Source organism: Choloepus didactylus, chromosome 4 (assembly GCF_015220235.1).
Source record: "Choloepus didactylus isolate mChoDid1 chromosome 4, mChoDid1.pri, whole genome shotgun sequence".
Classification (NCBI taxonomy): Eukaryota; Metazoa; Chordata; class Mammalia; order Pilosa; family Megalonychidae; genus Choloepus; species Choloepus didactylus.
In genome coordinates, this window is record NC_051310.1 from 173,567,898 (window position 1) to 173,593,245 (window position 25,348).

The 25,348-nt window shown below is 38.8% G+C and overlaps 1 long non-coding RNA gene across 1 annotated transcript in view; it reads right to left on the minus strand.

Annotated features, from left to right (window-relative positions):
• The window catches only part of LOC119532448, a 116,769-nt gene extending 94,857 nt beyond the window's left edge, over nucleotides 1–21,912 (minus strand). The window contains exons 1-2 of the long non-coding RNA XR_005216545.1: nucleotides 21,780–21,912; nucleotides 11,314–11,388 (exon numbers count right to left, since the gene is read on the minus strand). This is a non-coding gene — a long non-coding RNA (uncharacterized LOC119532448). The remainder of the gene's footprint in view (nucleotides 1–11,313; nucleotides 11,389–21,779) is intronic.
• Between the last annotated feature and the right edge of the window lie 3,436 nt (nucleotides 21,913–25,348).

Genomic DNA, 25,348 nt, shown 5'->3' on the forward strand with positions numbered 1-25,348 from the left:
ATGTACAACGAGTGAATAAAGAAGTCCCTTTTTACTCAGACAAAGAAAATCATTTAACTTCTAGGAGGACCAATTGTTTAAAGGAGAAGTAAGAAGAAAGAGTTGATTTGATCGTTATTGCCTTTAGAGGAAGAAGTCCAGGACTCCACTCTCCTCTGAAGCCAGCCCCTTCCTTCATGCTCCCTTACTGGGAGAAGTTGGTGTACATGGGCCAGATTCGAGGGCACAGCTGGGCTCATCTTTTCTAGGGGTGGAGGGACTGGGGGCTGGTTGTCACAGATGGCAGGTTAGCCATCTCAGGGCCTGTCTTCAAGGGCCTGCCTGCACTTTTTCCTAGTCTCTGCTTTTTCCCATGGCAGAGTGAATTGTAGAGAGAAACTAAATTCAGGTTTGGTTGTAGGAGGGAGGGGATTCCTTGCCCTCTAGTTCAGGCTGTGTGTGTTTAGCCCATTCTTTATCGAGGGTCTCTCCTTGGGGGTTAAAAGAGCAGGTAACAAGGAGTTGTTACCTCACTTTCCTTTTCATTGTTCTCTTGAGGGATGTGTATCTTCTTCAGAAGCATCAGGGGGAGGGATGGTGGTGGACTAAATCAGGATTCAGGTATTACTGAGCCCGCAGGTCAGAATTCCTTCCATAATCACTCCCCAATTACAAACAGCCTTTCACAGGGTGGTGTACTGTATAACATCTGTGAGTTTTCAGAAAATAAGAATGAAAATGAAATTAATTAACTTAAAAATAGGATGATGTAAAGGTTATCTTCCTAAAAAAAGGCTAGTATGTCACTTAATGATCCTAGTTTTACTTGGTCTAAAATCTACTGATTTATTTCCTAAGTCTTTGCTGCCTGCCCTTAGATTTCACGACCAAAGTGTAGCATCTTGTAGCAAAATGGATGGACCCTGCAGTCCATTTCCCGAGTTCAAGACTCAGCTCTGCCACTTATTAGAGTGTCACCTGAGCAAGTTATTAACCCTCTTGGTGACTCAGTTTCTGCATCTTCCAAATGGGTATTATAGTATAACCTCTCTTGTGGTGCTATGTGAAGCACTTACAACAGGGTTAATGCTCAGTAGATGTTTTTTGTAATTCCTAAGTATTTATTGAGTGCTTTCCATGTGTGCCGGTTTGAATGTGTTGTGTCCCCCAAATGCCATTATCTTTGTAGTCTTGTGGGACAGACGTTTTTGGTGCTGGTTAGATTTGCTTGGAATGTGCCCCACTCAGCTGTAGGTAATGATCATTTTGATGAGATGTTCCCATGGAGGCATGGCCCCACCCATTGGGGTGGGCCTGATCAGTGGAGCCATATAAATGAGCTGACTCAGAGAGAGGAAACTAACTGAGTGCAGCTGGGAGTGATGTTTTGAAGAGGAGCAAGCTTGCTAGAGAGGAACCTCCTGGGAAAAAGCCGTTTTGAGGCTGGAGCTTTGGAGCAGACGCCGGCTGCCTTCCTAGCTAACACAGGTTTTCCGGATCCCATTGGCCATTCTCCAGTGAAGGTGCTCAGTTGCTGGTGTGTTACCTTGGACGTTTTGTGGCCTTAAGACTGTAACTGTGTAGCAAAATAAACCCCCGTTTTATGGAAGCCTATCCATCTCTGGTGTTTTGCATTCTGCAGCATTAGCAAACTAGGACAGATTTTGGTACCAGAGAAGTGGGGTGCTTTTGCTGCTGAGTTTGCAAATACCAAACATGTTGGAACAGCTTTTTAAATGGATAAGGGGAAGATTCTGGAAGAATTGGGACGAGCTTGATAGAAAAGGCCAAAACTGCTTTAAAGAGACTGTTTATGGAAATATGGACTCTAAAGATACTTCTGATGAGGACTTGAGCAGAAATGATGAATGTGTTGTTGCAAACTGGAAGAAAGGCGATCCTTGTTTTAAAGTGGCAGAGAATTTGGCAAAATTGAGTCCTGGTGTCACATTGAAGGAAGAATTTAAAAGTGACAACCTGGAATACTTAGCTGAGGAGATCTCCAGACTACATGTGGAGGAGATACCCTGGCTTCTCCTTGCAGCTTATAGTAAAATGCAAGCAGAAAGAGATAAACTTAGAACTGAACTCTTGGGTTCCAAGAAACCAGAAGCTGATGGCTTGGAAAATTACGAGCTTCCAGGGGGTGGAATCCCAGAAGCTACAGCCCAACGTGAGGATGTAACCAAACATGGAACCCAGCCACCATTTCAGTACTGGCCAGGATTGGAGATGGAATTATCCAGAAAGGATTTGTGGAAAGTCCTATTGTCTGATGGCTTTGACCCCTGCATGCTTCATGCAAAGCCAACAGAATTTTTGCGAGATCTTTATAGACAGAGCCATTGCCGGTCTGGACTGGAGGAGACAGACAAGGAAAAAATTAAAGGAAAAATCTCTTCAAAGACAGAGCCATGGAGGTTGAGGTCTGGAGTCAGGAGGTTTTGGGCTGGGAGAGCAGAGCAGCCCACATGCATGGAAAGGGTGAGTTTGCCCTGGAGGTCGAGGGCGGGCTTTCCGCCTCGATGCTCTGGAAGAGTTTTGCCACCTCAGGTCCCAAAGAGGGTGGAGCACATTCCCAGGGAATTGGAGAGAGCCTGGCTGCCACCCCACTGTTCTGAAGGGGTTGAGCGTGTGCCCCGGAGATGGAAGGGAATCCGGGAGCTGCCCCGAGGTTTTAGGAGGGTGGAGCCGAGAAGGTGGTCTCCCCAATGTGTGGAAATGTTGGAGCACTCACCCAAGCATTTGGAGAAGAAACAGCTGCCAAAAAGGCCCTTGGGAAGGGTTAGGCTCCCACTCTCTCAAGCCCCAAGGATGCAACGTTGTTTTGTTAGTAACTCTCAGACTTTGAAATCTAATGGAGTTTGTCCTGTGGGTTTTAGGAACTGTTTTGCTCCTGTTAACCCTGTTTTCCTTACTGTTTCTCCTTATGGCAATGGAAATGTTTATCCTATGAATGTCTCTCCTTTGTATATTGGAAGCACATAACTTGTTCTAAGTTCACAAATCCACAGCTAGAGGGGAATTATGCCTTAGGACTGACCACGCCTAAATTGATTTTGATGGGATTTTGTACTTAACTTTTGTTACTGAAATGATTTAAGTTTTTGTGATATTGTGATGAAATGAATGTATTTTGTATTTGGAAAGATAATGTCATTTTGGGTTCCAGGGGGTGGAATGTGCCGGTGTGAATGTGTTGTGTCCCCCAAATGCCATTATCTTTGTAGTCTTGTGGGACAGACGTTTTTGGTGCTGGTTAGATTTGCTTGGAATGTGCCCCACTCAGCTGTAGGTAATGATCATTTTGATGAGATGTTCCCATGGAGGCATGGCCCCACCCATTCGGGGTGGGCCTTGATCAGTGGAGCTATATAAATGAGCTGACTCAGAGAGAGGAAACTAACTGAGTGCAGCTGGGAGTGATGTTTTGAAGAGGAGCAAGCTTGCTAGAGAGGAACCTCCTGGGAGAAAGCCGTTTTGAGGCTGGAGCTTTGGAGCAGATGCTGGCTGCCTTCCCAGCTAACAGAGATTTTCCGGATGCCATTGGACATCCTCTGGTGAAGGTAACCAATTGCTGAGGTGTTACCTTGGATGCTTTGTGGCCTTAAGACTGTAACTGTGTAGTGAAATAAACCCCCGTTTTATGGAAGCCTATCCATCTCTGGTGTTTTGCATTCTGCAGCATTAGCAAACTAGAACACCATGTATAAGACACTTGTGCAAAATTTCACAGCAATGCTATGAGGTGGACATCATTAATCCTGTTTTACACATGAAGAATCCAAGGATATGAGAGGTGTAATAACTTGCCCACAGACACACAGAAAGTAGCAAATTGCACACTTGAGCTCATGCCTGTTTGTCCATGACCTTCAGCATTTGATTGAGTGTGTATACATAGGGGTCTTACATCACTAGCCTATGCCAGCCACTGCATCTGGTCTCCCTGGGACTTCCTGTGGTCCTGTATATAGCCCAGTGTCCTTCAGGACACCAGGCCATGTGCTTGGTAGTTGCAGTTAGATGAAAAACTGTGTTCATCTTCCTTTGGACTTAACCATTTGGGGCTTTCTTAGTCTTAGACCCTTGGTGTTCCCTGTGATAGACACAGCTTACATTTAGCCTCTGGCAGCTCTGAGCAGTCATCTGTCCCCAGTATGTCTGCCTGGAGGCTCTACTCAGCTTGTACAGACCCACTGCAGGGATGCATAGGACAATAGGATGTTAGACTTTCCATGTGGTAAAATAAATGCATTCTACGCTACTCTAAACCAGGTGCCATCATGGATTAAAATCTGATTGGTTTATTTGTTTATGTTATTACTTTAAGCATTTGTTTATACCAATTCTTTTTATTTATTGGTTGTATTTTTTTCTCCACTAGAGTATAAGCTCTGTGAGGATAGAGACTTTGTCTTTTTTTGTTTAATGCTCTATCTCCAGTGCCTATAGTGCCTGGCAGGAAATAGATGCTCTAGAAATATTTGTTAAATAAATAAATAAACAAATTATAAATTCAATGAAACAATATTATTGTGCAGCTATTGGGGTGGATTGTTTGCTTGTTTCTTCATATTTCTTGCACATCTTCCTATAATATAGAGGCTGAAAAGCTAAAAATTTTGCCTCCCAGATGTCTTTGCAGCCAGTGTTTCTGAGGTGATTTATTTTCTATCAATTTGATACAATCCCATGAAACCTGAATTAAAACTGAGTTAAGTGGGGAGAGAAGCAGCATTACACAAGGCACCCTTCTGCTGGTGCTAACACAATAGGCTTGGGGTGCCTCTAGAGTAGGGTTGTCAGATGTAGCATTAAAAATACAGGAAACCTGGTTAACTGTGAATTTCAGATAAACAATGAATAATTTATGACACCGAGTTAAATACAGAATGCCAAGTTAAATTTGAATTTCAAATAAACAACCAATAAGTTTTTCAGCATAAACACCTCCCAAATATTGTATGGGACACACTTAACTAAAAATTATTCATCGTTTATCAGAAACTCAAATTTAACCAGGTGTCCTGTGTTTTCCTTGGCAAGCTTATTGTGGAGTCAACCGTCATGGCCAGGGTTCCTGACCCTGGATGGCTTCTATGTTTTCCTGGAACCAATAGTCGCTGTTCCCAACTCTTGATTGCCCAGCTACCTCCTTATGGCAGAGCGGCATCTCCATCAGTTGGGCCAGTTTTGCATTATTGCTCTGGACGGCTCAGCCTAGTTCCGTCTGCTCCAGCCTTCCAGTGATTTTGTGAGCACCCATTTCCTTCTACACAATCCTTTTCTGCTTAGATAACTAGAGTGGCTTCTGTTACCTAAAACTGAACTCTGCTGATATGTTATGCAGCAAAGATTTTTTTTTTTTTTTTACTAATTTAGGTTTTTATTTTTCTTTTGTTATGGATTGAGTAAAAGTAATAGCATTTTTTTTTGTTGTTGTTTTTTGTTTTTTTTTCTTGCAATAGGGTATTACATAGTTTGGTCATAGGTAGAAGCAGATAACTAAAGCTTGGAAATAATAACTATAATAATCATTATTTTTAGCACTTCCTTTAAGCCAAGTATAGTGTTCCATGCCCCACATACATTTCCTTTACTGTCTCAGCAGCCTTATAAGACAGAAGGTATCACTAGGTGAGGAAACTGAGCCTCAGAAGAATTGAGTTATACACTCGGTCACAGCTAGTAAATGATGGAGTTGAGAGTCAAACCCTATTCTAGTTTCAAGGTCTATGCTCTCCTGCTCCTTTGCACCTAGAAAAAAAAACAAAGCAAAATAAACTCATAGTCTGTTATACCATCTTTGTCGTAATGTCACTAAAGCTCTCTGCCTGCCTCCCTAATGATGTTTAGCGCATAACAAGGATTGCCAGTCTTTGATTAAACATTTCTTTTTGTACTGGCAAATCCGTGTGTATATCTGTGTCCACATCTATATCTATGTCTGTACCTATATCTAATACATTCTTAGATAAATGCACTGTAGTAATAAGATTATCTGGAGCTTTTAATAATTTGAAATACAGTCAATATGTAATATTATATAGTTTCATCTTTAATAGTGAAGGCCAGATAGGAATTGATAAGTGAAAGGTCAATGCGCAGGCAGTACAAAAAGGAAGGAAAAGGGAACGATCATTTGTGCCAAACACTCAGCTATGGCTTAAGGACATTTTCCTTTCACTCATATCAATGAGGCAGGTATTATTTATTCGCTTTTTGAAGAAGAAAAATATGAGGTACAGAAAAGTTAAACAATCAGTTTAGTACTTCCCTGGTGTAAAAATGTCACCCAAATTTTGTGTTCCACTTAAGTCTTATTTCAAATATATTTCTTTAAATTGACTCACTAGTATTAATTAAATGTATTTTAAAAGAAGGAATGTGTAAATATAAATACATAACTATTAAACATTTGTCCTTGTTCTATTGAAAATCATCTTTTTTTTTCTCCCAGTGTTACTCATTTTACATTTTTGGGAACAGTGCACTCCATAGTATTGCTTAATGGGTCACATAGGAAGAGTGATAAGAGTGAGGGAGGGAAAAGCATATGATGCTGTTGAGATGGTGAAAGAGGGAATGAACAAAAAGCAGAAAATGATTGACACCCAGGCAGGCAGGTTGGAGCTGGAAGCAGTAATCTTGTGCTTTGAGAGTCTCAGTCTACATTCTTAACCTGTTGAAACAATCAGATCTTACTCCCAGAGGTTCTCCAATGTCATAAAAATGTTTTGTTAGTCAATGTCTTAGAAGCATTGATTTCCAAAAATAACAGGAACCTTAATGGGCATTTACTACAAGATTTCAGGCAATGTTGAACATTTCTTGCTCTCCCTATGCATCTTGGTTTGGCTTATTTACTGTCACGATGGAATTCCATCCACTACCCAAGATCTTCTTGTTATACATTTCTACAGAATTTCGTTCTACAAAACAAAATGCTACCTACCATTTTGCAACATGCTTCACAGCCGTAAATTCTTGTTCAACAGCTGTCTTCCCCACCAGACTGGAAACTCTATGAGGGTGAGGCTTATGTGTACCTTGTTCATCACTGTATCCCCAATGTTTATCACAGTTCCTGGTACATAGCAGGGGTTTCATATATATTTGATGAATTTATTTAAATAGCACACAAGTTAGAGCACTCACTCTTGTTAAAGCATGACACAATATGCTGGGGATATATGTTTTGTTATCCTTTTCAACAATAAAGTGATCATCTTGTGAGAGTCTCGGTAAGTCTAGAATCATCCAAGATCATCCAAGATCAAGGCAATGACAGCATCTGTCCTCAATGGTTTTTATTTAAGATTCTCTGAGATAGGAGAGGTCCTTAGCTTCCACCCATACAGCTTTCACCTAACTTACTTGCATGCTCGTGCGCACACACACACACACACACACACACACACACACACAAGGCACTCTTAGGGCCACAAGATAAGATTAACCTTACAAAATGAAATTAGGAAAAAATCAAGATATAAGAGATGAGATCAGTGTATTGTAAAATGACCTGCAGGAATGATTAGTCAACAAATAAATTGCTGAAAACAGAACTTTGTCAAGGTGATGAGGGTGTAATGTCTGAAATCATGATGTATCAACATCTTAAGCTAATCATTGCAATCCTTATAATTGGATTATGCTACAACATAATCAAGTTGTAATTCAACCAAGTAGAGGGAATAAGAGTCTATAATAAAATTTTAATCACTACCTTTACTTATTGAAAGGTTGCACTAATGAAGGGGGCATGATGTGTGCTGATTCTAGAATGGGGGGGGAGAGAGAGCAGTCAGAGTGCAAACATCTGTATGCATGTTCTTAGCTCTGGTTGCTGAAGGGATGCTCTAAGCAGTGGACAGAAACATTCTGATCCTTTGACCTCTCAATAGTTGATAAATTTCCATATTGTAAATGGATCATCCCACTGCTGTAGCTTGAATCCAATAAATCAAGGTAATTTGACTAACATTTTTCTCTTTGCTTCTATTCTATCCAAGAAAATTTCTAATTATAGTTTACTTTTCCAAATGGACATGCAGAAAAATATGGATAGTATGATTTCATGTTTTATAAAAGTATATATATATATATATGCAGAATGTACCATATTTCATAAAAGTGCCTGTGGAGAATGCGGCTGATGGTGTAGGTTTGTTGGTAGGGGGTGTGGGGAGATTTAAGAGATCCTTAGTTTGGTGTGACAGTTTGGATACATTATGTCCACCAAAAACCATGTTCTTTAATGCAGTCTTGTGGGGGCAGATTTATTAGTGTTTTGATAAGGGTGGAAACTTTTGATTGACTGTTTCCATGGAGATGTGACTCACTCAACTATGGGTGATACTTCTGGTTAGACTATGTCCATGGAGGTGTGGCCCTGCCCATTCTGGGTGAGTCTTGATTAGTTCACTGGAGTATTTAAGAGAGAAGTTAAGAGTCAACACAGACCCAGATGCTTGCTAATGCTTAGAGATGCTTGGAGATGCAGACAGAAGGACAAGGACATTTAGAGATGCTGAGCTAAGAGAAACCCAGAGACATTTTTGAGAACACCATTTTGAAACACAACCTGGGAGCAAGGAACAGCAGACGCTGGCCATGTGCCTTCCCAGCTGACAAAGGTGTTCCAGGCTCCATTGGCCATTCATCAGTGAAGGTATTTTCTTGTTGATGCCTTAGTTTGGACACTTTTATGGCTGTAGGACTGTAAATTTGTAGCCAAATAAGCCCCCTTTATAAAAAGCCAGTCCTGCATAATGGCAGCATTAGCAAAGCATAACAATTGGCTTTTCATTTTTGACACTTCTGCTTTCTCAATCTATTATTTTTTTAATCATTGAGTATGTCTTAGTTTTACAAAAGGAAAAATATAAAATAATCTCTCTCACTCTCCCAACTTAAATAGCTTATTTGGAGGCAACATCGAAAACTATGACAGATCCACATTGCCATTTCCCTGGGGTGCCGACAGTGGACTCTGAGCTAGAATTGGTGGGGGTGGGGGAGACTGTCACAGGTTGAACTGGTTCAGGCAGATCTTGCCCATGAAGATCTCAGGTCCGGGTTTTCACCATGATCATCTCTTAGAAAAAACTTAACCTTAAATATCTTTTCTCTAGAATACATAGGATAATGGTCATAGTCATTTAAATTTCCAAGGAAAATGTAAAATGTGCTGTCTAAACCTGTGGTTCAGTTGGGACCATTTCTTTTTCCAGTACTACAATTTTCATTTGTTTGCAAAAGGGGAAGTTTGCATGTAGTTATGTGATTTTACTTTAATTTAAGGATTCTTCTCTGAAAGTATAAAATTCTCCATAGCCTATGCTAAAAAGGAAAAAAAAGTTAATCACTGGGAACTTTTTCTTAACCTATCTATCAACTTTATGACACAAATTTGAATAGAGAAAGGAATCTTAAGAGACCCATGGTTATTATGCCAATGGTACTTACAATTTTATAACTATCACTTATAAGTAATAAATCACTAAGTGAAAAAAATAATATACATTCCAAATATAAAAATGTTCATTAATCTTTCTTCAATTTGTTAATAGGTTATACAATTCCATTTATTGCTACACATAGTTTTTCATCATTTGACACTTTAAAGCACCATTTTTACTTATGTAAGGGAAGACATAAGGGAAATATCCCTAACTGTTTTGCATGAGGTATTTCTTTTTTTCTAACTTCCCCATGGGAGATGTATATGAGTCTACAAATCAACTTAGCTTGACTTATGTTTATGCAAAGAAACAAAAAGTCATTGGGAATTTAGCTTAAGTAATATTTTATGGCATTCTGACCGTTACACAGTAGTAAGTTTTCTTTTAGAGCTTGTGGTAAGTCACGATGTTCTGAATTTATTAGACTGGGAGACCACCATTTAGGTATGTTTGCTTTATAAGTTAGGAACAAATCTTGCTTTTCAGTCTGAAGACCAAGATAAGAGTTTTAGAGTCTAAGTTAAGGTGTTTTATTACACGAAAAGTGGAGATGAAGTCTTTTTTTCCTTAAAAACGATAGAGCAAGTGACTTTATTACACTCTTGGATCCCTATTCAGAATATTTACAAATTCTGTAGTAGAACTCTGTGCCTTTGAAATGTGGGAGACATCTCAATGCAATTCTTCTGGTTGCAGTTTACACTGAATAATGTATGAGTTGTGTAATAGCTTTGCAGAGCATTCTCATCTCTACTGACTGCTGGCTTTCCTAGTGCTCTGTCTTCCGCTTTCAATTCCTAGGCTACGTATTTACTATATTGGATCTCTGATGGTTGTGTGGACAAGATGGGGGAAGAAAGAAAGTTTGGGAATTGAAAATCCTTGGAGAATGATAAAGCATTAAAGATGTTTCTCCTTCTCTGGGTGGGCTGCAAATGCACAGGGGTTGGCATTCACTTTGTCCAGTCCCGGAGTCCCCCATTCAGCAGGGGCTCACTGAATCCTCACAATGAGTTCTTATCCCTTTTTACAGATGAAGGCACTTAGGTTTGGAGAAATTAGGTGGCTTGTGGAGATCACACATTTAAGGGCCGAGTCAGGATATAAACCTAGACAATCTGAGAAGTTTGAGAGACACCATTTCAGGAATACTTTGCAAAGGAAATACCAACAAAGCAGTGTAAAAAAAAAGGCTGGAGCTTCTCTCTTTGAGTTGGTTTTAGGGATTCTGATCTAATGCACTCTTGACTAACTAGATGCAGAGTAATTGATTTCTCAAAGGAATTCACTGATACAAGTGTTTGTATTTAATGTTTCAAGTGCAATTTTCCTACCTATTTAGAAGTGTCCTCTACTATATAAATATGGAGAAAAATTAGTAACATTTTATTAAGTGCATATTAAGGGTCAAATCTTTACTAAGTGCTCTACCTGCATTACTGCTTTAATTATGATCACAATTAAGATTCATGTGGCCATTTTATTGATGAGAAAACTGAAACAGAGAGAGATGGGTAATTTGCCTAAAGCCACATATCTAGGAAGGGATAGAGCAGTTTGATCCGACGGCTTTCTGCTCTTTGCCACAATTCTAAACTGGGGATGGAGGAAAAGCACTGGGGCGCCATTCCTTTACAAAGGAGCTGCCTGCCAGCTGCCTCCAATCTTTTGGAAGATCTTTGCCCTGAAAACTCTATCTCTTGGGACCCCAAACATTGTTAAGTTTCCTTGAGGACTTCAGGAACTTCATATTTTAACCTCTGTTTGCAATAACCTATACCTAAAGTGGGTGATTCAATTTTGCTTTTAAAATGAGGAAGATTAGAGGATAAAATGCAACCTTAAACCTAATAATTAATCTCACCTTGCTATAGGGTCACAGCTTCCACTGAGCAGGAACTTGATTTTTTAGATGCTAAGTCTTTCCGATCTTCATCCCCTAAAGTTTATAGGAAAAAGAAAGGAAACTCTGAGAGGAAATGGCTAATGCTGGGCTAGCATTCTAAACAGGACAAGACTTTAAGAAGTATTTCTGCCATTAAGCTCGCCTGTGGCCCACAAGCAATAAATGACAGTCTTTTAAAAATGGCAACGGCTTATCGAATTCTTGGGCTTAAAGCAGGGAAGAACTGAAGCAATTTCTCTACAGTCGTAATGTCAAGAGGAGTCATACTCAGAGACCTCTGTGATAAAAGAGGAATTGCTTATGGCTATTGAAAAATCCCATGGAACTGTCCATCAAACTTTATGAAATGTGTAAGTTACTTAGGTATCAGCTTTTTGGATCTAATTTTCTTTCCGGAGCTTTCAGAACCAACCCCTTTCCTTACTGGCCACTTTCAAACTGATAAACAAGAGATGTTTTACTCTTTCTTTTTCTTCCTCTCCCCATTGTTTATGTGTTGTTGCATCTCTTCCCATCCTTTTTTCTTTCCCTCAGCCCCTATTCTGAGACGATACTCTAAATCAGGTTTTCTCAAAGTGGGATCTCTGGTCCCTCTGCACCAGAATTAGGTGGGATGCTTATTGAAAAATGCACATTTTAGGCCTTACCTCATCTGTGCTGTATCAGAATCTCTGGGCTGGAGCCTAGGAATATACTTCAATGAGCCCCCAAGGAGATTCCTACCCACACTGAAGCTTGAGAAGGTCTAATCCAATGGTTTTCAAACTTAGCATGGAGGGTTTGTGAATCAGTAGCTCTGGGGTGGGGCCCAAAAACTTGCATTCTGTGACAAGTGGATGCTGATGCTGCTGGTTTGGAAACCCCACTTTGAGGACCAGTGCTTTAGTTCTAATCTTTAAAGTCCTGAAAAGCTTTTAACAAAACATGCCCTAAAATGTTAAATGCTAAATATATTGGTTGTTGAAACATAAGCGTGACAAAACATCCCAACTTCTATCTGAGCTGCTGTCTGCACTGTTCCATCTCTGCATACCCAACCCAGCTCATCCCTCACAGGGTGGCTCCTGTCTCCTTCAGGAAGCCCTCCTTGACTTACACAGTTGTGAGTCATCTCTTTCCTCAGCACCTCCCACCCCCAAGTTTCACTTGTGTGTGTTCAAAGACACTGATTCTTTCCCACATGGTGGCAGAGTTATTTATGTTTGGGGGAAGATGTTCTGTCTTTTCTACCATACTGCAAGCTCCTTAAATACACAGCTGTGATTTTTAAAAATTCTGTTTTGCCTGATAGTGCATAGAGGAGGGCTAGGCACTTAGGTGATGCTCAACAGATGTTTGATTAATGAGTTCTTGTGTAGGTGAAGCATGTATTTAATTCCTTTAAATTACAGCTAGACAGTTAATGCTTCCTATTTTCACATTTGAAGGCTCTATCTTCACAGCAATGCTGGTTATTTTAAAATTTAATTTGGCGCAGAAGGTAGGTAGTGCTTGGGATGAGCCTCTTTATAACAACCTATTAAAATCCAAGGGAAGCACCATAGAGTTACTCACACTTCTTGCTGGATTCTTAGACATATGTCTCTACTCTCCAGCAGCTTAAAGTGTGGTCCCTGACCAGAGTACAGCCTCATCTGGGAGCTTGTTAGAAATGCAGAATCTTGGGTCCCACCCCATACTCCCAGAACAGAATTTGCATGTGTTCTGTACACAGTAAAGTTTAAGAAGCCATGCCCTACTCCTAAAAGTTCCCTTCTGACTGAAAGTTCTTAAAAGTAGTGACAAGTCAGTACTGGAATCTTTACTATTGGTGATTATAGGTTCGTTTAAAAACTTTTTTTTTTTTGGTGCAAGATACCCTGTGGTATTTGGCAGTTATGCTGGGTTTGTAACCATCATCAAAGGTTTTTATTAAATGGGTTTTGTACTGTGCTAGACACTATTAAAGAAACTATTAATCTGAGCTTTACCACAAAAACCAGACATCATTGATGTGGGTAAGCAGCATTAAGACATAATTAAAAATATGAAGTATATAAATGCAGCATCAATACAACGAGTGGATTTGTTTTTGAAATTTTTTGTTGTTACTAATCCTCTATAATTCATATTTCTTTAGTTTGAGTGTTTTCAAAACAATATATATTTTAGCTATTTGGCTACAGAAATTTGATATCAAACAGTAACCAGGGCTGGTTATATAAAGATTGATATTCTTGAGCATATTTCCAATCCATCTCAATTTGTAATGAAGAAGAATAAATATCTTTTGACATGGAAAGTTAATTATGCTATGTGATAGCCAATTAAAGACATCTCTTTCATATTGATTTATAGTGTAACTCATGTATAAATGGGTCAGGCATCAAAGGCTTAATTAAAAGTTTTAAATAAATTGTCTAAAACAAGAGAAAGTGTTTAAATGTTTTGTATGAAAATGTTTACTCTCATAATATAGGGTTCAGAGTAGATTATTATTATTCCAAATGTACAAGCATTCAATTAAGCTTATTTGAGATTACTGCACTTAGAGTATGGATTTTTCTTGCTCCCTAGTGAACGGATTATGTAATATTTAATGTGTGGGGCTTATGTGGGATATGAACTTTCTTGGGTAGTAAGATCTCTTCCCGTTACAACAGTTGCGATTCTCAAAAGATGCTCATCAGGAGGGTCAGAGAGTCTCCTTTGAAACCTGTTTAGTAATGGGATGAGTGTTTCGGCAAGGCTATTGAATGAGGTGGGGAACTTTATACGTCTTTTTCATTACTGTGTTCCTTTTCATTTCTCTGGGAGGTTTTATGTGACATAATTTAACCAAAGAAGAACAGTGTCATTAAACAGCTATTTAGGATACGGATGGTAACACACGCTGTAAACATTCTGCTCCTTAGGCCTGAGAGTTTTAGAACAAGTAAATGTAGCAGTTAATTACAAGCATTTATTTTGTGTTTTACATAATTTTACAGTATTTGGATGAATTATTTCTTTACTGTTGAAGATTTTGCTTTTAAATGGTCTACTTACAAGCCATATCATTGCTGTTAAAATCTGGGTATGTAATAATTAATATATTATTCCTAATAATTTTGCTTCACTGGTGTTTTTATTTGAGACTGTGGAATTACAACCAACCAATGCATGCTACCATTTCAAAATATAAGTTGACCATGATCTTTATAAGCAGAAGCAAAATAATATCCATCTCTTCTTTAGGGGAGTATTAAAACTTCTTCATATTTACTGTCTACTCTTCTGGGTTACATGAAGATCAGCATTCTAAACCATCAAGACTCCTTTACTTTCTTTTCTTCCTCTCCTCGACATAAAAATGAAGCAGTCCTCTACCAATAACAGCATGCACAGCACATAGTAAGCATTTGATGCAAGTTTGTTAAAATACGTAAACTTAACATTTGGGAAAAAAGTATGAGCCCTCAAAAAAGAAGCTGAATTTAAAAGATAGACATGGGTTTGGTAATTCCACAACAAAAAGTCAGTGCTAACAGCCAGGATATAGAAGAGAGTTACGTAAGCTTATATGGTAATAATTAGCAGGCATGCATTTCAGTCATGTATTAATGTGTCTTAATATTCAGAATGATCAACTTCTATATAAATGCGTATACATTCCTTGATCTCAATCTATGTCAGGTTTTGAATTAAAAGTAAAATAAGGTTGTTTCCAGAGATGAAATAGTTCAAAAGACTGGGCACTTTTTTTTTTTTCTAAAGTGCATATCTGGACTTAGGTTTAGAATTGCATGTCTGGAAAAACTATTCATAATCTGCTTTTCTCTCCCGTTCTCTTATTTCTGAATGTGTTTATTTTGGCCAGCTGGCGAGACAGATCTTTTTCAGGGGCTCAGCCTTCCAGTCTGAGTGTGGTTCTCCAAAACCAATCTTTGGATCAAATTCCTGTCTTACTTGCTCCAGTGTCTGAACCATGCTGATGTCACAGGGACATGATGACCCAGTTGTTTGTCCCAAATGGCTTGCCAAGTAAAGAGCTTATCTAGACTGTCACATAGTCCCCTGCCTCATCAGGGGAGAGGGATTGGGGTAAGATCCTTGGGGAACCTCTCTCACCTCTGTACCTGCCATGTCAGTTGTTTAATATGAAAGTAGACACAGGGATCTCCTAATGATTTGAAAAAATGGTTCCTTACTCCCTTGACTTTCACATTGTTTAGCCTTGTGGGTCTAGCTTATAGGCTCACACAAGGCAGGGGCTAGCACCGAGTTATCCTCGCTCTGGAAATGTTACGTGGTTTTTGGTCTTGGGAAAAACTGTAAAATTTGGTTCTGTTCTGGATAGAATTTTTTTTTCTAACAGGGTTCCAGGATTTTGGACTAAGTTTGGTCCCTACCCATCACAGTCAGCCTTAGAATTGACCCTGGACATTTGCTGAGAAAGAGCAGGTGGGAATGCTTTGACTGGGAAACAATTTTCCCTTGGAATGGAAGAGGCTAAAGAAAGGGCTTTGCACTGCTGTTAGCTGTAGCATTGACGCAAGGACCAGAGAATATTTAAGGCGTTCTATACCTCACACTTCATAACTTGGAAAGTGTGTTTGTGTGGTGAAGGGGGTGTCTCAGCTGATGTGGTGGTAAAAGAGAGACTTTCTGCTATTGAAATTCTTGACAACTTCTTCCTCCTTCTCCTTTTGTGGTCGTCTACAGACCAAATGACCACCTTTTAACTTCCCCTACTTTAGACAGATAAGGCATCATGGTGTGGTACAAAGGGAACAGGTCTGGGAGTCAGAACTAGGTTTTCTAGTCCCTTTGCCAGCTGCGTGACCTCAGTTAGCCATTGTGAACCTGTTTTCTTATCTGCAAGTTAGGTCTTCAAGTTCCTTCTAGCCTTAAAGTCTGTGGATTTGATGTGACTAATGTTACCTGCTCAGCCTTCCCGACCGGGTAGTTGTGGGAATTAAAGGGGATCATATTTATGAAACTATTTTGTAAAACCCTCTACAAAAAGATTAAGGAATATGATACTATTAATTCCCTCTGAAGAATCAAAATAGCTTGCAATTTACTTTTAATCTTCAAGACTGTGTGTATATCTTTTGTATTTAGATCTTTAATGATGTGCACCATAATGCAAAACAAATGTACAGACTAATCTCTCTCTCACTAGATGTTACTCCAAGTGTCATTCTAAAGCAATGAGCTGGAGAGGAGAACTCTTTTCTTTTTTTCAACAGAAGGAAAATTAATCCCAGGTACACAGGTTTCTGGACTTTTTCCTTACCCTTTCAAAATTGTGAAAAGCAGTTTACTGTTTCATGGCAGAGACAGAGCCGGGGACTCAATATTTTGGGAGAGGAAAGAGCTGTGGTCTAAAACAACCCATAGCCAGGGGAACTGAGTAAGTGAGGACCAGTGAGTGGTGATTCCACGAGTTGAACTCAGAGGCCAAAGGGAAATAATGGCAACTTTTTACCTGGCTGTCACTGTTGAGGCACAGTAGCATTAAATCAGATCCTCCATCCAGTTGTGGTATGAAAGGAATGTTTTCCATTGTTCAGATTCACAGAGTAAGCCAGAAACCGGCAATTAAAGAATAACCAATATGCCAAGAATATTTTATATACATATATAAATATTATTTGATGCTATAAGGCAGTTGAGAGTACAATGGAAAAAATAAGAATACACTTTAGAGGTGGAGAATTGTTCTCTAGTTCTGCCTGGTCATTAGTCAACTTCTGAACTAGACTGTGTGCTCCTTGAGGGCAGGAACCATGTCTTCCAGACTTTTTTATATTTCCTCCCTTACCCTAACAGCATCCATATGGAAGTAGCTCCATAACTTCTACTGATGAAGGGGTAGATGCTAAGAGAGAAAAGGAGAATGGAAATAGGTACTCCTCATTCTCTTCTGTGTCCCTGAGTTTTGACTTTAGGGTTACAGCTGAGAGTTAAGCACTGCCGTTCCAACTGTAGAGAACTTGGCAAGGTGGTGTCAAGTGCCCTGGGAAGGAGTTGTCTACTCTGCCCTCTCCTTCATGTGATAAATTCTAGACGGTTTGTGATTACCAGCCTTAGGAGGAGGTGCAGTTAAAAAGTGAGGTTCGTTCTTTTTTTTTTTTTTTTTTAATAAGCTTCTGGGGAGTGGGACAGATAAAGTGAAGGGACCAGCAGTATTTATAATGGTACTGAAATTTAATTTCAGTGCTGACCTTTTATTTGACATTTTAGATAATGCTATGGATGTGCTCAGCTATTTGTTCTTAACATATTTTTCATCTTTTTGGGGGGGCACTAATCTACTTGAATACAAAGTCAATAAAAGAATAAAGTAAAATTTGGCTTTAAAAAATTATTCTTTTGCGAAAAGAGCTCATTGACAATAGCAACAAAATATGCAATGTATATGGATTAACTTAAGAAATGTGCAAGACCTGTATGATAAAAGTGTAAAATTTTACTATGAGGCAAAAAAAAATTTTGGGAAGCAAGATCATGTTCTGAGATGGGAAGAATTCATATTATATAGGTGCTAATTCTTTCCAAATTAATATATGCTAAAGATTCCAATAAAAATCTCAATAGGTTATATATTTTTAGAACTTGACAATGTGATTCTAAAGTTCATCTTGGAAGAATAAATTGACAAAGTACTAACAGCTTGAGGATGTGGAACGATGAGACTTCTTAGACTCTGTGAGAGAATAAGTGTATAACCTCTTTGGAGAGCAGCTGGACAATGTCAGGTATAAAGTTGGAGATGTGCACATCCTACAAGCCAGCAATTCTACTCCTAAGTATATATCCTAGAGAAACTCCTACATATGCACACAGGGAGAAGAATGTTCACAGCAAAAGAAGCCACATAAATATTCATTTACAAGAGAATGGATAAATAATGAAAACAATAAATTCCATTCATAGAGAGGACTATTATGCAGCAATGAAAGTGAATGAACTAGAGCTACATATGTCAATTACTTAGAATTCATGAACAAAATATTAAACAACAAAAACAAGAAGACATAAATATATGCATGGTATGATAATATTTATAAAAAGTTTTAAAAATGCTAAATGATGACTACATATGAGGGTGTAAATAAATTCAAGCCAATGATACATGCTAAATTCAGACAGTGGTTGGCTCTCTTTTGGGGGGGCAATAAATGGGGAGGGATAACAGACATCAACTATATTGCTAGCGCTTTTTAGTTTTTCAGCTGGTGGGTGGTGTACATTGTTTATTTTATTATTCTATATGCCTTTTATACAGTTGAAAATTTTCATACTACAGTACATTGAAAAATGCTAATGAATAAATGGGTGAAACTATCTCAATTTCTATTTGAAAATAAAACAAAATAAAACAAAACAATCATGAGGACCTCATCATACCATACCAGATATTAAAAAGGCATTATGGCAAAAATAAAGTGTATAATGTTGGCTAAGGAATGGCATCCTACTGAAAAGAAAAGAATAGAAAATCTGGTCCATTTCATCTCTACAAATTTGGTATGTAACTAAATGGGTGAAACAGTGGAGGATGGAATTTTTCCCAAATAGTGTTGGGACAACTGGGTAGCAGTTTTCAGAAGACACAGGGATAATTCAATACTTATCACCACATTCCAAAATAAATTCCAAATGGATTAAAGAAATTTAAATATGAAAAATAAATCCATGAGAATAGGAAAAGGAAATTTTAATGAATATTTATATAATCTTGAATGTGCTATATTTTTAAGCCTGACATCAAATCCAGAAATCATATAAGAGGAAAATGTACATATTTAATTATGTGCAAATTCAATCTTTTCTATATCAAAAATACTACCAAAAAGGGAAAAAAGAAAACAGGAAACTAAAAAAATAAATATACTGGCAAGTATATATATATATATATATATATATATATATATATACACATACACATAAAGAGCTGTTAAAAATAAGAATGAAAAAGCCCAAATATCCAAATTAAAAACAGGCAAAGGACATAACTCAGAAATGAAATAACATGAATAATATAAAATATTAAGTATAACTAATTAAAGACATGCAAATTAAACCATATATTTCACCTATAAAACAGACAAATAATAAAATATAGTCTTTATTTCTAATATTCAAGAAAATGGTCACTTTCCTTCATTGAAGAAAGGAAATTAAATTGGTCTAAGATTTTTGGAAGATTTGACAACCTTTTGACCTAGAAATTAGACTTCTATAAATTTATCCTAAGGAAATGATTTCAAATGTAAGCAAATATTTGATATCAGCCTGCTCACCAGAGTTCTGCTTTTAAAATTGAAAACTGGAAACAAAAAGCATATTTGTTTGAGTGAATTATGATATATTTATAAAATAAAATAGTGTTTCTCTATTAAAAGTTCTGTACAACATAAATGAATAGTTATTGCCTAGAAAGATGTTCACAATACGTTATTCAATAAAACAAGCTAATTACATAATAATGTGTAAGCATGATCCTGTCTGCAACTATATCTGGAAGGTTATTTATATAACAATGTATTAATAGTCATAATTTCTGAATGGTGGGATTAAGTTGTTTATTTTCTTCATTTTGCTTATATGTATTCTAATCTTCCAACAGCAAAAGACGTATTGCATACATTTTTGAAAAGAGAAAAAAAGTTTACATTTGATTTTTGGAATCCCTCTTGATTTTCAAACTATAAAACAATTCTGAAATTAAATGCAAATACTCATGACCAGCTGGGTCATGGAGACATTTTCTATAAGGAGAGATTATTACATTTGAGTACAACTAACAGGTGTTGACTAGATTTCATGTAGTGATGACTGCTGTTCCTATTTCATTGTCTTAAAATGTGTGAAATACAGTGTATTGAGTTTATGGAAAGTTTAATGCCTCAAAATAAGATTGACAGTGTCTTTGTGCTATTATGATTATTACATAATTAACAAGGAAAATGCCCCTGTCAAAAAAATACATTTTCACTGTTTTTTGGGAATGAGGTCTTGCATCAATGACAGAAAGCTATTTGAGGAAATTAAGAATATGTGCAGGGGTTATGGGCTAGAAAGAAGGCAGCAGTCTACCTGGGGTGAGGGAGCCGTGGAGCAGTCAGAAAGGCTTCCAGACATGCCCCCTGTTGGTCAGCATGGGTGAGAATCATTTCATATGCAATTAGTTATTCACTGCATTCTGCCTTGCCCCTCTTTCTAGCAGGTTGACCTTCCTAATTATGATTGACACAGCCTGTTATTTAAATGAGTTTTCACTCCCTGAGCTTTCAGCAAAGTTCATAGCTTGAGACAGTATTACAGACAATAGGAAGAAATAAGTTTGGGATTGAAAACTGGGTGATAATCTTGCTTACTCATGCAACTGAGTATTACAGAAACAGGAGGCACTTTGAAGATTGATTGTGAACTTGGCCTTACATACCAGAGATTTTTGGGCTGTTAAATGAAGATTAATCTTCCTGAAGTAACCATCGTATCAAGTTACTCTTCTGCTAAAGAATCTTTACTGACTAATATATGTATATAGATATATATAAAATATATACAATCATACGAAATACTAAAATTCAGACTCCTCAAACTGGCTACTCAGACCCTCATTTCCTAACTAATCTGCATTTCTGACAGCATTTCCCACTAATCTCTTTCATATACACTATTGCCCAAATTGAATTTTTTTTTTTTTTTTGAGTTTGTCCAAACTTTCTCTCTTGAATACCATTACTCATGCTGCTTCTCTTTGAGAATCCCTCTACACTACCTTTGCATGCAACAATTTGATATCAACCTTTATGTCCTCTGCAAAATCTTTTCCAGTCTTCCTAACATGGTGATCCTCTCTCACACACCTGAACCAACAAAGGCTTCTGTGACTATATAACAAAACTTAACCAATTACTGTCTTATTTTATAGATATTTGTATCCTTCTATTAGTGATTGGTATAAGACTTCAGAGGGCAGGCCCTGGGTATAATTTATAGTGTTTTCTAAAACACAGCCCTGTGACTTGAAATTGAAGCAGCTGTTGAATGAATGAATGAATGAATGAATGAATGAAATGCCTGACTGCAATCCTAGCCACCAAATCCTGAGTTCATCTCCTTCTCATGGGTCATACTGGCCCGAGGTAACAGCTGATGTGCTGTTAACAAGATAGCATATGTTTTTTGACTCTTGCCTCCATCACTGCAAAGGGGTTTCTAGGCTCTCTCAGAGCCTCACCGTAAGTTCTGGGGTCCCTGGATGCCGTGTCCTTGTGGGGCCTCATGAACAAATGCTGCCGGCCATTTTCTTTGCAGCCCACTCCTAGTCCTGTAAAGCTCTGCCTTCCTTTGGTGACTTCTCTGGTGGAGGCCCCTCTTTCTGGTTAAAGCCACTTGAGGATCTTGCCCATGCTTGCCCCACCTTGTGAGTCTCCTTTACTTACCCCATCATGGGCCTAACTCCAGGGGTGAGCAGGGAAGGGAAATCACCTCTGTAGCCAGGCCAGCACAAAAAGGCTCATTTCTCCTCTACCATAAAGGGAGCAGATGCCTTCCCGTTTTGTTCTTCATCATTTCCTTTGAGCTGTTGCCCTCTCTCCTACTCTGGCAAGTGCATGAGTTTGGCAGGGAGGTTGGCAAGCATTTCACAAGACAGTAAAGGTTAAGGTACGGTGGAGGTTGTTTAGTGCAGAATTGTAAATATTTGTTGAAAGGTTTGTGGAGCTGCTTCTTTTGATACCTCTAATCCACCGAGACAGAAATAACTTCAAAGCCATGCCTAGTCTGACTTGGTCTTCTACCAAAGGAAAAGATCAGCTACTGCTGAAATATGTTTTCACTCACAACCAGGCAGCCTGCTGTAGCAGGCGTCCTGGAGTATGAATCATAATTTAATTGTCTTTGGGCACTTGCACATCTGCTTAGGAACGTTAACAGGGCAGGAGCTGAGCTGCATGAATAAGTGTGAAGGAGCCTTTAGTTTACACCGTTCCATGCCATCAACAGCGGAACGAGAAGTGAGGTTTATGTCTTCAAAAGGATGGGCTGAGCTAGCTCCTCCAGCTGGAGGGAACAGGGAGGCTTCACTGCTGTGCTTCTTGGAGGAAAAACAGTATCTCTACACTTCAGGGCATCTCTAGAGATTTCAAAGCAGGGATTTTCGGTTGTCCTGTAAGACTCGGGGATCTGAGAAGTTCAAGGTTGGAAGAGAGGAGAGGGAATAGAAGCTATTTTACAATTGCAAATGGGCTTTAGGAATTTTGCTGAATTTTTTTTTTTTGTATTTTAAATTTCTGTGAGCAATTACTATTGAATCCAGTCTCTCTTTTTTTTTCCCTTCTTCTATCTCCAAATGATACTCTTATTTCAGTCTCATAGGGGCTCATTTGTTCCCAAGAGCCATGAAGAACAGACAAGAGAGTGAAATAGTACTTACGTTGCCATCTCATGTATTGCATGAACTTTACCATGTCTGACTAATGAACACTATAAAAAGTGAACAGAGAATTCTTCTTACATCTTCTGCTATTTCCAGTCTTTAACTGCCTTGAATATTTAATTCCTATTTTTATCACTACTGTTTCTATAGCTTATACTACCCATCTCTAATCATGGATTATTGACTACAAACAAGTATAAATTATATTTTACTTCGTTACCTTTTATATACAAATTATTAACTTGATTTAACAGTTGAAGAGGCTTTGGAAGCTTTGGAAAATCTCTGGGCTAAGGCCAACTTCTTCCCAAATTAATGCTTCTAGCTTTGAGGTTGAGGATTGAGACCTGGCTCCATCTACCTAGCCACTTTCAACCAGAAGATTCAAACATGCTTTCTTATACACGTAAAAGCTGAGTGTACTGTTTAGAGTGAAGTTTGTTGATAGCATCTCAACACTCCGATCATCCTCTGACAGACGACAGGCATCAGATACTGCCTGCAAGGACTTCTACGGCATTAGACAGTGCCTGGCTGCATTTAGTGTCACCCAAGATCTTAAAAAAAAAAAAAAAATGCCTGTGTCCACCACCCAGGATGTTTGATTAAGATGGTTGGGGGTGGGACACAGGCAGACAGTTATTTTAAAAGCTCCCCAGGGGATTCCAATACATAGTCATGGTTAAGGACCTCTCTCCTGTGGTCAGGTGAAGCAATAGCAGTGCCCCTCCCTCTTCACATTTTCTGATCTGTTTACCAATTTGGCAAAGATTAAAGATGGCAAAGGAGAGAAAACATTGCCAAGACCTTTGGCCTGAGACTCACCTTTTTTCAGAGTCAATAATTTTGAGCACTTCCTCTTACCACAATGGAGACACCAAAAAATACAGAAATTAAAAGGAGGTCATTGGGTCAAAGGATAGCATAATCAATATGTGCTGGGACTGTGAGTTTAGAGAATAAGAACATCAGCTGGATTATTCCAGAAGGACTTCATATAGGAAGTGAGACCTGAGTTGGTCTCTGAAGGATATTTCTAGGGAATGCATTCTGGGAAATATATTCTAGTTGTGTGTCTATAGGGGTGGCAGAGCGTAACCACCTGTTTACCAAACCTGTTTCCTCTTCTTCTTGGACACTACACTAGACTACATTATGTGATGTTACGTGACTGAGCTCTGATATGTGCCACCTCCAGTTTTGGCCTATAGCAGCCTCCCACATCTGATACCTCACGTTCTCACTTCTTCTGGAGTGTCCCTGGAGGCCACGTATCAAGGATGGTGGAGCCACAAGACGGAAGGACCCTGGATCCGTGAATCATTTCTTGGAGGACAGCTGCCCACCAAGTAGGAATACCTATTTTGGATTTTGAGTGAGTAAGAAAGAAACCTCTTCTGTGTTAGGCCATTGAAATTTTGGTTCATCTGTTATATCAACCAGAACTATCTAGAAGTGGAAGACATGTTTGAAAGGCAAGAAACAAGATTGTTGAGTCCAGGGAGGAGAGCTGGAAATGAGAATAATTGGAGAAAAGTTTGGAAAAGTAGGTGGCAGCCAGATTATGAAGGTCTTCAGTTTCAGGACAAAGTGCTTGGATTTTTATAGCATTACATCTTACATTTGTACTTACACATTTTAAAAACACCTTGTACTCATTGTTTATTTTTTGTCTTATAACAGCTCTATGAGGCAGATATTAATATCACATTTAACAGATGATGAAATTTAAGCTAAAAGCAATTAAGCGATTAGACTAAGGTCACAAAGGTTATTTAAGCACAGGTGAGATCTGAACCCAGGCTGGCTGGTTCGAAGTCGAATACTCTCTCCATTATTACACCGCTGATACTTAGGGCTAATTGTCAGAAACTACTGCAAAAAGTTTAGTGTTCAAGGCAGAGTCTAAAGATTATTGGTTTGGCAGCAGCTTTTAGGATGAATTACCAGAGGAGTGATTCTAATTAGTGGGCTTCTGAGGTAAGCCAGGAGCAAAGAAAAGAGAAACTTGAATTAAGACGGTGGTGGATGAGAAGGAAAGGAAGGCTCAGGGTGAAGCATTAGGAAGCAAAAGTCTACAGGACCTGGTACCTGGGTGTGAGGGACACGGATTAGGCAGGGTTAGACACTCTGTCGCTACTGTTAAGCTTCCAGTATGTCTTGGTATCTTTGACAAAATGGTAGGAGAGGCCTCCGAGGAGTGAATTTACCTGGGGACTTGTTATTTTTCTTGGAAAAAGGAAATCTGTGTCTCTTTGGGTCATGGAGGAAGGCCATTCCCAGGGCCTTGGTCTAGAACTGACCTGGGCAGAGAGAAGAGCAGAAAGCGGAAGCTGATGGAGATGTTTCCATGAGAGGTTTTGAGAGGTGTAGCTGTTTGGGGGCCCAGGAACCAACATGTAACATGGTGCTACATGGTCCCTTTCGGTTGTGGAGCCAGCATGGCTCTGGTTCCATGACGACTGAAGAGGATGTGCGTTTATTGGCATCTGGTGATTTTTGCAGCTTTGGGAGCCTGGGGAGCTCTGGGGGCAGGAATGGCATCCCCTCAGAAGATGCTTATTTTGGGCTGAA